Source organism: Tachysurus fulvidraco, chromosome 16, assembly GCF_022655615.1.
Source record: "Tachysurus fulvidraco isolate hzauxx_2018 chromosome 16, HZAU_PFXX_2.0, whole genome shotgun sequence".
Classification (NCBI taxonomy): Eukaryota; Metazoa; Chordata; class Actinopteri; order Siluriformes; family Bagridae; genus Tachysurus; species Tachysurus fulvidraco.
In genome coordinates, this window is record NC_062533.1 from 20,151,940 (window position 1) to 20,161,064 (window position 9,125).

Below are 9,125 nucleotides of genomic sequence, written 5' to 3' on the forward strand. Positions count from 1 at the left end.
TAATTAAAAAACTACTAGAATGAATGAGAGGCTGATGATGTTCTGTATCCCCCTAACAAAGTGCATATGTGCCCACAGTGCCATCATACAACTGTGTGACTACAACAGTTTGAAGTCAAGTCCAATTCTGCAACCAAGTACTCCTGAGAAACTAATAGGTCAGGGTAATGTCTGTGTTCATTATAGACTTAACACTAATTCCTTCCTGCTGAAGTTTTCAAATGATAGATTAGGTATGCTTGTAATGATCTGATGGTTAAAGACAATATGTACATTATGTGCAAAGTGCAGGCAGGAACTCCAGGAAGACTATGACATCATAATTAAAAGTGAGAGCCAAGATGTGACACAGACATGGAGGCTTCAGCAAACACAGCAAACATTGGAGAACATGATGGTTGAGTGAACGGCTGTCTAAGGTTCATTTTTAGCCTGGCACTGGCTTTCACCTCTTTGTGATAATCAACAGGACTTATAAATATTAAGTGATGGTAAAGGTCATATGTTCAGTCATTGTTATTAGCTGCAGCAGCTCTCTGTCACACCATGCAGTAGTTTCAGTTTAACAGAAATAACATGTGGTTTCTGAGTTTCAGAGACGAGTGTTTCAAAGTGTTTTAGACTGTAGCTATTTTGGGTCATGTTAACAGTCTAAATGTCTTTACAATAGAATCTCAGGTTAAAACACAAAAGTTTAACTTTATTAATAAAAAGTCTTTAATAAATATCATGTAGAATACTAAGAGCACTGTTTACTCAGACTGTGCTAGAAACTGTGCTCTAACTATATAAGGCCTGTTATCCACCCTAAAGGACTTAACAACAGAGACACAGTTGGAATTAAATGATTCATATCTTCCAAAAGGTTTGACTTTATAACTCAATTAAGGATTAACCTGAATAAAACATATCTACACCAGGTTACGTATGTAACCCGGTTCCCTGAGAGGGGAACGAGACGCTGCGTCAGTGCTGACGCTATGGGAATGCTTCTTTGAGGAAGTTGTGTCTGAAGCTCTGTGTGCACACACGCCATTTAATGGCTCGGAAAGGACACGTGACGGAGTTAATTACTCGCCAGTAAGTCCATATAAGGGCATCTACGTCACGCTGCTCCAGCTCTCTTTGTCTGAAGGAAGCGCGAACGGATGCCTGGGGCGTGGCCAGCAACGCAGCGTCTCGTTCCCCTCTCAGGGAACCGGGTTACATACGTAACCTGGTGTAGTTCCCTTTCGAGGGAACTCGACGCTGCGTCAGTGCTGACGCTATGGGAATGCCAATACCCACGCCGCCACGCACCAGTCGATGACTGCGCCAGAGGCCGTGAGAGAGCACGAGCAGACTGGGAACAGCACATCATAGGCCCCGCAGTACCTGGGACCCTGGAGTGGGGTCCAAGTCCAGGTCATAGAATCTGATAAAAGGTGTGCGGAGAGGACCATCCTGCCGCAGCACAAATATCTTCAATGGGGACGCCCCTGGCCAAGGCACTGGATGAGGCGATACCCCTAGTGGAGTGGGCCCTGATGCCAAGAGGTGAGGCATGACCGCGCACCTCATAGGCCTGAGTAATGGCCTCCACCACCCAGTGCGCCAGGCGCTGTTTGGAAACTGGATTACCCCTATTCCGGCCCCCAAAACAGACAAAAAGGGCAGAGGAGTTACGCCACGAGCTAGAGCGGTGGACGTAAGTCCTCAGGGCCCTTACCGGGCAAAGCAAGTGCAGCCTCTCCTGCTCCGCCTACTCATGGGGCGGGGGACAGTAGGCTTGCAGGATGATTGGACATCCCGCCATCCTGGGCACCTTAGGGACATATCCTGGCCTGGGGTGCAGGATAGCCTTGGACATACCGGGGGCAAACTCTAGGCAGGCGGGGGCGATCGACAAAGCCTGCAAATCCCCGACTCTCCTGAGAGAGGCCAAGGCAAGAAGCAGAGCAGACTTCAGGGTCAGAAACTTCTCAGAGGCTGACTCCAAGGGCTCAAAGGGGGCTTCCAACAGCCCCTCCAGGACCACGGAGAGGTCCCAGGAAGGAAGGCGTGGCCTAGAGGAAGGCCTCAGCCGCCTGACACCACGCAGAAAGCGAGAGACCAAAGGGTGCCTACCCAAGGAGGCCCCAAGGACAGGTTCGTGGTTCGCGGCAACTGCGGCCACGTACACCTTTAGAGTAGAAGGGGACAGGACCCGAGAAAAGCAAGACTGCAGGAACTCCAGCACTGTACCAACCGGGCAGTGAACTGGATCCTGAGAGTGCTCGTCACACCAGAGGCGGAAAAGCCTCCACTTCAGAGCATACAGTTTCCTAGTGGAGGGAGCCCTAGCATTCAGCAGAGTCTCTGTCACCTCAGTTGAGAGACCTGCATCTAGGAGCTGGTCCCCCTCAGGGGCCAGACCCAAAGCTTCCACATCTCGGGGCGGGGGTGATGAATTGCCCCCTGCGCCTGAGAGAGGAGATCCCTCCTGACGGGAACCTCCCATGGAGTGCCGTAAAGGAGGGAGACTAGGTCCGTGAACCAAACCCGAGAGGGCCAACGGGGGGCAACTAGGAGAAGGTTGACCCGCTCGTGGCGCACTCTGGCTAGGACTTGCGGGAGCAGAGCTACCGGGGGAAAGGCGTACAGATGGAGCCTCGGCCACGTCCATACCAGGGCATCCAGGCCCAACGGGGCCGGGTGAGAGAGGGAGAACCACAGCGGACAGTGGGTCAACTCCTCTGAGGCGAACAAATCCACTTCCGCCCGGCCGAAAATCTGCCAGATTCACTTCACCACGTGAGGGTGAAGACGCCACTCCCCGGGCCTCAGCACCTGCCTCGACAGGAAGTCTGCCTCCCGATTTACACGCCCTGGGATAAAAACCGCTCTTAGCGAAAGAAACCTGGTCTCTGCCCAGAGCAGAATCTGCCACGCCAACCTGAACAGGGGGCGTGAACGCAGACCGCCCTGATGGTTGATATAGGACACCACCGCGGTGCTGTCTGTTCGCACTAGGATATGACAGCCCTCCAGGTGCGGGAGAAAGTGTTGCAACGCTAGGAACACAGCCCTCATCTCCAGGCAATTTATGTGCCATGAGAGACAGGGGCTCTCCCATAGACCCTGGGCCGGGCGGCCATCTAAGGCTGCGCCCCAGCCCGAAAGCGAGGCGTCCGTCGAAAGAGTCCTGCGACGGTGACACGCCCCTAGAATGGGACCCAAGGCCAAGAACCGGGGTCTTTTCCACATAAGGAGGGTACGAAGCCCATGGCGCATAACCCGTATAAGCCTGAGGGGATGCCTGCGAGGATGAAAGCCCGCCCCCTTGAGCCAGAGCTGGAATGGCCTCATGTGAAGCAGACCCAAAGGAATAACGTTGGCTGCTGCTGACATGAGTCCGAGCACCCTCTGTGCCTCGGCAACAGAGAGGCTGCGGCCTAGCCGAATAGCTTTCACCGCCGACAAGATGGAGGCCACCCGGGTGGGAGACAGATGTGCCCGCATCGTGGTGGAGTCCCAAACCACCCCCAGAAAGGTGGTTCTCTGAGAAGGAGAAAGCACACACTTTCCTGGGTTCAGCCTGAGTCCTAAGGACCTCATGTGGGCAAGCACAGCATCTCGATGCCTGGCTGCCATAGCCTCCGACTGGGCAAGAATGAGCCAGTCGTCCAGGTAGTTCAGTACACGGATACCCTGGAGACGCAATGGTGCCAGGGCAGCATCTATGCACTTCGTGAACGTGCGTGGTGAAAGGGCTAGGCCAAAAGGAAGGACACGATACTGGTACGCTTCGCCCCCGAAAGCGAACCTGAGGAACTTCCTGTGCTCCGGCAGAATGCTTATGTGGAAATAAGCATCCTTGAGGTCGATCGTGACAAACCAGTCCTCGGATCTGATCTGGGACATGATCATTTTGAGCGTGAGCATCTTGAACTTGTAAGTCTTCAGAGTACAGTTCAGAGCCCGCAGGTCCAGAATCGGACGCAGCCCCCCGTCCTTCTTGGGAACAACAAAATATCGGCTGTAAAAGCCGAAGTCCCGCTCTGGGAGGGGAACATGCTCTATGGCCCCTTTCTCCAGAAGTGAGAGGAGTTCCTCCCGGAGGAACGCCGCCTGGTGCCCGCCCACATTTGTGGGCAACACACCCTGGAAACACGGAGGACGTGAGGAAAACTGGATCCTGTACCCTCTTTCCACAGTATTCAGGACCCACTGAGACACCCCTGGCAGAAGTTTCCACGCTGCCAGGCTGCCTGACAGTGGCGTCAAACTTGTGCAGACCTCCCGGGCGCCCTGAAACAGCGCACCGGCAGGCGCGAACCCGGGAAGATCTGCACAAGAAAGGGGAGCCGACACAGGCCCCACTGCCCTCCGAAACGACAAAGGCGGCGGGGCTGGCAGTAGGGGGAACGTCTCTGAATAGGGCGCTCCCAGGAGCCCCTGCCCTCGGGCATCAGGACTCCTTCATGGCCCGCTTGGCTGAGAGGACAGACCTAAGGTCCTCTCTCACCGGACGGGTCCGGGTCCGGGCATGTGAACCGGCCTCCCTAGTTTTAGACGGGGGGGCTCGGGCCGCCACACTAGCTCTTCTCACTGCCCTGAGTGAGCTAGAAGGGGGGGGGCGGCTAGATGATGGCCCAGGCTGCTCCCCGCGACGAGGGAGAAACTCCTTGAACGCCGCTGACTGGCGTTTCACCTCCTGATGCCTGTCGACGACAGTACTAACTGCGTCGCCGAACAAGCCCTGAGGTGAAACTGGGGCGTCCAGGAGAAAGGACTTATCCTTCTCCCTTATGCCTGTCAAATTAAGCCACAAGTGCCTCTCTGCGGCAACCAGCGCAGCCATAGTACGGCCTATAGAGCGGGCCGTCTGCTTCGTGGCACGGAGCGCGAGATCAGTGGCGCGGCGGAGCTCGGACACCGCCTGAGGTCCCAGCCCTTCACCGCCATCCAGCTCTGCTAGCAGATCAGCCTGGTAGGCCTGCAAGACCGCCATGGTGTGCAGCGCTGCACCCGCTTGACCCTCTGCCTCATAGGCCTTACCCACAATGGCCGAGGTGGTCCTACATGGCTTGGATGGAAGGGCAGGTTTTCTCCATGCGGGCGATGCAGTGGAGAGATAACTGGCTAGCGTCTCTTCAACCCTCGGCATCGTCCTATACCCATGGTCTTCAAGCCCATTAATGGCTGAATAGTCTGACATGGCTGGAGAAAATACACGCACCGAAAAGGGATTTTTCCAAGACCTCGATACCTCAGTATGGAGGTCTGGAAGAAATGGCAGACGCCTGCGTGCAGGTGGCTGACGGCCTGAAGTGAGAAAGCGGTCGTCCAGCTTAGAATGGGCGACACCAACTACCTCCTCAGGCCAATCTAAATTCAGCTTCTCAACAGCCCGAGTTATTACCTCGAGGAGCTCCTCGAACGCGACTGATTGCGTCGGCTGTTCTGAGGTGGAAAGCCCCTCCCCTTCGACATCGAGCTCCTCAGAGCCGGATGCGGAAAGCAGCATGCTCTCTTCCGGGTTGGGAGAAATCGCAGCGCGAGCTCCCGAACGCGAAACCGAGCGATCGGAGTCAGGGGAGAGGGCAAGAGAAAGGGGAACACCCGTCTCTTGCTCCGCCTCCGCTAACTCAACCTGGGAACCCCATGATTGAAGCCGCCGCGCTGCCTCGGCAGACGCAGGACCCGAACCACGAGGCGCAGCCGAAGCTGAAAACACAGCCAGGCGGGATCGGAGCGTGCGGAGAGGGAATCCCTCACAATGCACGCAGCCGGCTCCCTCGAGAGCCGACCGGGCATGCTCCTCTCCCAAACACACCACACAAAGAGAATGCGCGTCGTCCGCCGTGATAAAGCGGGGGCAAGGATGCACGCATCTCTTAAAGTGCTTAGACTGCAACATTTTGCCTAGTCTTTCCCTATTTTTTTTCTTTCCCTGCACTTGACAGACAGACAAACGACACACATACACAGAGCGCTTCCTGAAGACAAAGAAAGCTGGAGCAGCGTGACGTAGATGCCCTTATATGGACTTAGTGGCGAGTAATTAACTCCGTCACGTGTCCTTTCCGAGCCATTAAATGGCGTGTGTGCACACAGAGCTTCAGACACAACTTCCTCAAAGAAGCATTCCCATAGCGTCAGCACTGACGCAGCATCGAGTTCCCTCGAAAGGGAAACAGTGTTAGTTATGCAAAATGTTTGGACAAAGAGCTGCTGCAGTCTATAAATCTGGCAGTTTCTCACCTTTGTTTGTGGTTAAAACATTAATGGCCTCATGCTGCTGTTTGTTTGAGATGTTTGTGCTGTACTTTCCATCACACCAGTGTGTGTGTGTGTGTGTGTGTGTGTGTGTGTGTGTGCGTGTTTGGGTGGGTGGGTGTGTTTGTGTGTGTTTGTGTTATAACCTCTCTGATCAAACTTAACTCAAAGCTAGCTATATATCTGAATGGGGGGGGGGGGGTTCCACATAAGTGATGATCCAGACCACTCATTAAAATAAGGCAGCCAGAAAACGATCTCTTTGCTTAGAGTTATTTATATGAACTCTCATTTACTTTACCCTCATTGCATATGATACCACAGTACACATTACAATGTGACACAAGTCATTGAACAACATATCTTAGAAATTCCAACTGTAAAACAAAACCAGTCTTATCTAGGGTAGATGTCCAGTTTTAAAGAGGCTCACAACACTGAAGACGAAAACAAAAGGGTTCTTGCAAGGAATTGTTAAGCTTATCCGTATTGTGTTGTCTTCTGAGTGCTTTACGGCATATCCATCACCACCTCCTCAAATAAGGTAGCTGCATTCTCCAGTCACCGTTTTAATCCATTGTCCATGTTATACTTTTAAGTATGCAATGGGGGTGACACAAGAGGCCCTTCTATAAATACAAAATTAACTCAATTACAAGTTTGCATTCATTAAGAGTACACTACAAACAGTGCCAGAGATATAACAGTCATTCATATAAAGTCAAAACATTGCAGTAAATATACTCACAATGGCAATAGAAACAACTGTTTCCCATTAAGAGGCCTTTCACTGAAGCCAACACAAACCCTGATAAACCTAGACTCGGGTGGAAGCCATTTTCTTTTCCTTTACTAGTATATCCCCTTATAAACATTCAACATCAAGGTTGCCCTCTATAGGTAAGGAATAGAACAACTAGTAACAGGCTAGACCTGTTACAGTGTGTGTGACTGTTAATGAAAACATTTCTGTGGTTTTATATCTGAGAGAAACAAATAAATGACACAAAGAATTGTTAGACTTTTATAAAGCCGGCCATTCTTTGTGCAGATTGTTTTAGGCTATATACATCCAGTAAAATCCAAACGTAATTCAAAATGTATTAAAAAAAAAATAACAATAATAATAATCAGCACTGCCTTACAGTCACATTGTCCACAACGGGAGCGCAGGAGGAGATGGCGCGACTACATGTGACACAGAATAGCATGAAATACCCTTTTTTTGGAGAACTGCAGAACAAAGTGTAAAAACAAAATATTTTCCTTAATGTACATATATCATAAAATGTCAAAGTCTGCAAATACAGTCATGAAGCACAATAGCTACTCATCATACTATTACGGTGCTCATTACAAAACCGTCATGAAGAAGTATGTGTTCACTATAACATTTTCGTCTTAAATTTTCGCCCACAAATTAATTCTGTGATTTTGTCAAGATGACCCGGGTATGTAATGCTTCATGATGGCACTGCTGGCACTGTTGGAGGATTACGCCAATGGGAGAATAAGGAGAGAACGGGTTTTCAGGGACCATGATGATTTCCTGGCCCATTATGATGACTGGCTAATAAGCTGATTTAGATTCCCTAAAGCTGTGCTCTTGGATCTATGTGCTGAATTGGGTCCAGTATTAGAGAGGGCAACACGCCGGAACCATGCCATGCCAGTCCAAATACAAGTCCTCACCAATGAACACACACCCAGAGCAGTGGGCAGCCATTTATGCTGCGGCGCCCGGGGAGCAGTTGGGGGGTTCGGTGCCTTGCTCAAGGGCACATCAGTCGTGGCCGGCCCGAGACTCCAACCCACAACCTTAGGATTACGAGTCAGACTCTCTAACCATTAGACCAAGACTTGCCCCAGGTGTGCGTACGCACAGTTTTATAAATCAGAATTTTTTTTGCTGTACGCCATTTTTGGCTTTTGGCTATACGTAAACTTTTAGTAGGGATCCTACACATAGTTTTATAAATGAGACCCCCTGGTCTTTTTGCTTAGATTCCAAGTTTGTTTAATTAGCATTGGGTGGTTTTGAGGGCAAATGTAAATGGGCAGGTGCAGGTTGGAAGAGTTATCTGATTGGAAGAAAGGGCAAGGTTGGGATTTGTAGGCATTCCAGAAGAAAACTATCCACTATGAACATCGCTGCCTTTCTACAGGTGTGGCCTTTTAAAAAGCCCGCCTCCGGCAGAAGAATGCCTCGAGGACTTCCGGCATTCTGCGAGAGCCAATCGAAGGGGGGTCAAATGTTCGGCGAGGGAAATTCAAAAACCTGTAGAGGGCAGTTGTGTTTCATGTAGGCTGAAGAGTCGACAATACTGTATGTGTTATTTTCTTTTGCCGGTTACATAAACAGTCACATCTGTGACCATCTCCGCTGTCACGGCTGGCTTATTGGTACCGCTCGATGCTACTTTGGATTTCATCGTGTTTAAGTCATTATTTATATATTTTATAAAATACAATGTTACCTAGATACAATATGTGATGCTGAGGTTTTTTTTTTTGTTTAGTTTTTTTTTTTACAAAAAATAAGCTCCTGTTCATGTTCTCTGAACAATAAACACTGTTTAACACATGATTATTTGCATTGAGCATATCACAATATAGAGGTTGTTCTCATGTAGTTATGTACTGGGGAATTAGACTCGTTTGCACTAACAACAGGGCCTGGAGACAATAGCCTGAGCTGGAAAGGGGCAGACTGATTCATAGTGTGTGGCTGGAAATTGTAGTCAGTAGTAACTGGGGTTGATACCGCGAGTGAAATGCAAAAAAAGGAATTTTTGAACAAGCTTTTTCGCATAAGAATGGGGTAGCTCAGTGTTTAAGGTGTTGGGCTACTGATCAAAAGGTAGCTCAGTGTTTAAGGTGTTGGG